General features: G+C 41.9%; 1 long non-coding RNA gene across 1 annotated transcript; it reads left to right on the top strand.

The window, feature by feature from the left end:
- The first annotated feature begins 3393 nt into the window (after positions 1–3393).
- On the top strand, positions 3394–4015 carry LOC122012001. Its single transcript, XR_006120082.1, has 2 exons — positions 3394–3527; positions 3969–4015. It is a non-coding gene; the product is annotated as an uncharacterized LOC122012001 (long non-coding RNA).
- The last annotated feature ends 868 nt before the right edge of the window (positions 4016–4883 follow it).

Raw genomic sequence — 4883 nt, 5'->3', positions numbered from 1 at the left:
CCATAATTCCTCTTGAGAATTGATCGTTGATCTTTTCAGGCGAGTCCTCGTCTCGCGGCGCTTTTCCCTTTCTGACATCCCTTTCGGTCGCCTCATCTGACGAGGAGCCCCGGTCTCGGCGGGCTCGACCTCCTTCCTCCGAGGGTGTCCAGAACAATGCTCGATGAAAGGGGATTGTCACGTTAGGCGCTGGTCTGTACGTATCCGATTTTTTACGGATGTCCTGGTCGGCTGCGGGTTCCATCCCACAACCATGATCCCCGGGTTGGCCGGATCCTGAGACGGTTGGCTCCTGTGCCGGTCGTTCGACCAACATTCACTGCTGCTGCTCCATTGCCCTTGCCACCCCCGCCTGGATTAGCTTCTCCAATTCTTTTGTCGTCAGCGTTACGGTCGTTGATCTTCCGGCGTCCTCCATCTTCTGCTTCTGGGTTCAGGTTGAAGTTCCCAGAGACGACGCCAATTTGATCCTGCCCCGAGGTTGAGGAGATGGCAACCGGGAAATAACGGTGAGGTGGCTCCTCGTCTTCGCGAATGATCCTGTGCTCCTGCAATCACAAGTAGTTAGTACCAAGCCGGGAGGGGGTTCCCTGCGACGGCCCTCCGACGCTCAAGTCACACACCGGCAAATAAAGATAGGTGCAAAAAGGAAGTGATGAATACTTGCTTCAAGAGACGTATCTTGCGTACCTCCGCGGAGGGCGATCTCCCTTCTTATATAGAGCTTCGTTGGGTAGACTGCACGCTTTCCCAAGCTTTCCCCTAAAAGCTAGCATCGAGAAGGTGTCCCTGTCATCTTACCATAACGGGGTGGACATATCTCTGCAGAGGCGGTGGAAGCTTCTCCCGTACAATTCTTTGTCTTTGTCGTCCGATTTTCTGTCCATCTGCGCCGCTCATCGGCGGCACTAACTCCCAAAAGGATGTAGGCACATACCACCTCCTATCTTGTTTGTCAGCTACTATCCTGACTGGGCTCCCCTCGATTGGGTCGGTCGGCTGTTTCTTCAATCTTATATACATGTGCCTAGGCCAATCGGCTAGGGTATCCTCTACCTTTGTGCACTGCAAGCAAGCTCAACCATCTCCTGCCGAGCTCCTCCAGCCGACCAGGGATGGGGAGTTTTCCGATCGGTCAGGCCGATCAGGGAGGGAGAGATGTCCGATCGGCTGATCACTTAGTTGACCCCCTGCCCTTGACCTCTACCGAAGCCCTGATCCTCGAAGGTGGGCCCTTCTGAGTCATCCCTGAGTCATCTCTGGATCAATGAAGATAACAAAAATAATAAAAAATTAGCTAAAGTTAATCACATTGCATAATACCTTAATTAAATACAATAAGAGATACAAAAGCATGAGCTTGCAGCCAGCCAAGATCATAGTTAGGATTAGCTAAGGATGCGAATGAGCTTGTGGCTGGACAAGCTCAACTCTGCCAAGTTTGTGGCCAGACAAGTTCGACCCTGCAAAGTCGTTGTCGGCTAAGCTCGTGGTCGGCCAAGCTCATGTTGTGACCTCGTAGCCGACCAAGTTCAAGCTCCCGGCTTGAGCAAGCTTGCGACTGGTCAAGCTCCTAGCCGCAAGCTATTGGTCTCAAGCTCGTGATAGACTAAGCTTATGACCGCAAGCTTGTGGTCGACCAAGCTCTCGGCTGACCAAGCTCCTGGTCGTGAGTTTGTAGCTTAGCCAAGCTCCTAGCGATGAGCTTGTGGCTTGGCCAAGCTTGTGTCCGTAAGCTCGCGCCTGGCCAAACTCCTGGCCGTGAACTCGTGGCTAGCCAATCTAATGGCCCAGAGCACGCGGGAGAAGAGGAGAGGGAAGGGAAGGGAAGGGGAAGGGGAGTGTACCGACGGAGAGTAGAAGATGTTGCATGCATGCTAAAGAGATCGGAGAGGAGAGGAGTTAGTCGAAGATTGGGGCCACATGTGAGCAAAATCATCGGAGAGGGAGAGAGGATTGAGAGAGAATCAGGAATCAAAATTAGGAATGAAACCCTAATTTTGATCTTCAAATTATTGACATAATATAATTCTATTGCTATTTCGGCGCTAATTAATGGCAAAATTAGGTTTACCTTCGCTAATTAGCGAAGAATTTAGGGGACATTTGGTTTAGGGGAATAATAGTGCACTACAACAAAAACCTTCATAGACATCGGTTTTCCACCGGTGTCTATTTGATTTTCGACCGATGTCTATGAAGCCGATGTTAAAAGTCTGCCATTTTAGACATCGGGTTAAAACCGGTGTAGTATCACTTAACGATACCGGTCTTCGAATCGGTTATTAACCGGTGTAGTATCACTTAACGACACCGTTTCATCAACGGTGTAAAATCGATGTAATATTCTATGTTAATAACACCAGTTTTGGCAGTGGTAAATGACCGATGTAATATTACTTTATAACACCGGTTTTACATCGGTGGAAAACCGATGTAATATGTATATTTTTTAACAGCACATATTTGATTTTAAAACCGACAATAAAAAAAAAACACAAATATTCACAAATTGTACAAATATTCTTTATTCAATAATATCCATAAAATACACAAATATTCACAAATTATATAAATAGTCTTCTTACAACAATATCCATAAAATACCCAAACATTCTTTTTACATCAAAAGCTAGCTAATAGATATCAAAATCAAAGTATAACATTCTGTTAACACATCAAGGTACAACTGTCTCAAATGTAATCTAGCATGCATTCAACCCACTCGAATCGCACTTCATCAATTTCAACTCTGGAGTACTTGAGATTTGTAAACTGTAAAAACACATAAATCCACCATATGTCAAATAACTAAAACAAATGTGTGCATGTATCAAATAAAATAGAATACTGAGTTTTTAAAGGCTGCTGTGGAAGATAACGAATATAACAGTGAAGGAAGCATAGAAGAACAAAGAAAATGTTCATAGTTAACAAGCAAATGAAGAGATATACTATTTATTGTACTACCTCTGATGCCATCTTCCAAATCTCATAAGCAAGAATGCAACTGTGCCCTTTGTATACACATGGCTAATAGACATAATACAATAAGGAGCAAAAGCTATAAAATTCACCATCACGACGCAATCAATGAAGCAGGCAAACACAAGGTGGGTTGATATGCAGTGAAAGTGTTAATTAAGTGGAACTGCAGCAAATCATGACTCAAGTCTGAGCTTTTTTTGCGGCTTTCATCTTTCCCAGATAATTCCTTCAGTGATTTTTGCTGCTAACTTGGTTTCTGTTTTTTCACATCTTTGTATTAGCGGAATGGATTAAGATTATAAAACCCTCTTACATTTCTTTTGCTGTTGGTTGATTTTGAGAGCTGGAAAATTATTTTCTCAGAATCTAAGAAAAGTGTTGGTTACTTCAGTAGAGTCTCTCTTCCAGAATATAATGTTCCTCGAGAGCCACAAGAAATGGAAATTCAAGCTAACATCTTTGCTTTTGGAGTAGTTTTACTGGAAATAATCAGTGGAAGACCTCCATATTGCAAGGAAAGAGGGTGTCTGATAAATTGGGTAAGATGCATATTTGAAAATATTTGATACTCAAAAACAGCATCAGCTTCTTGTAACAGATATTGAGGGCATAAACCCAAATTTGTTCTTATTTCCTACAAACTTCCGATAATCATTTGTTCCATGTAGTTTAGAAGCTTAATTCTCAACGAGCCCTCTAATCAGTTCATACAATAGTCAGGGTAAGTTAAAGGTTGTATTACCTCTATTTAGCTACCTTATCACATCCCAACTGAGGAAACCATAGCCTCGCTGCAAATCACAAGTGTCTTTCAACATTATCTTCCCTTTGGAGATTCATTAGTTGGAAAAGACATAACATTGTTTGCCCTTTGGGTTTGCTAGTCTCAAGATATATCCTTCTTGATCCAACAGTTTGTGATTCATATTAGTAGATTCATGCTATATATCCACGGCTCATTGTTCTTCTATGTTATACAGGCCACAAAGTATCTTCAAAACCCAGAAGAGATAAGTAAACTAGTAGACCCTGAACTGAAAAACACAAAGTCAGAAGACCTCGCGGGTTACAGTTAGCCATGTGCATGAAGATGGGGGTCTAAAAGTGTATATCTGGTTAAGTAGTTTCTATTACTGGCTTTTACTGTAACAGATCAACTGAAAAGTGTATATCTGGTTAATTTACAAGTAATGAAGTATTCACAATCAGGAAGCTATTTAATGGTCTTCTTTCTTATCAAGAGCAGGGAATTTTCTTGATGCAAACTAGCCAATTCAAGAAAAGCCTTGGAAACGATCCCAAATTCAAGAACATAAAGATCCTAACATATCACACTTACATCTGTCAACTCTGCCTTACAGCACAGCGGACAACAAGAGTGGTGCATGGTCGCCAATTGCACTAGTGAAGGTTCTCCTCTCTTTTTCTCTCAAATTTGATTGGCTGACTATTTATCCTAAAAGCTAAGTTGTTAGGAAAGAGAGAAAGAGACTAATATATACATTGATATCCTTAATAATCTCCATCTCTTTCTCCAATTCTAATTCCCTCTTTTCGGCCACTCTAGTTACTTTTGAGGGCATTTTTACTAGACTTTAGTTGGCTATTACTGATCTTATTCTTAAGCCAAACCAGCTGATTAGATTGACAAATATTCATTTATGAATCTCTAGTAGCACAATCGAAATCTGATTAAAGACAACCTTAACAGATTGTCCACACTCCAGATTCTGCGAACCACCAGATTGTCAATTGAAGCAAAAAAAGAAATATGATAGCATCTAATAAAGTAGGGTCATACTTGATGGTAGATGTACAAAAAAAAATTGGTTCTCAAAATTCAGAAAATACACTTAAACAATAAAAAAAAACTTAGTTTAGAGTCACAAAATGAA

Source organism: Zingiber officinale, chromosome 8A, assembly GCF_018446385.1.
Source record: "Zingiber officinale cultivar Zhangliang chromosome 8A, Zo_v1.1, whole genome shotgun sequence".
Classification (NCBI taxonomy): domain Eukaryota; kingdom Viridiplantae; phylum Streptophyta; class Magnoliopsida; order Zingiberales; family Zingiberaceae; genus Zingiber; species Zingiber officinale.
This window is presented reverse-complemented; position numbering and strand designations above follow the sequence as displayed.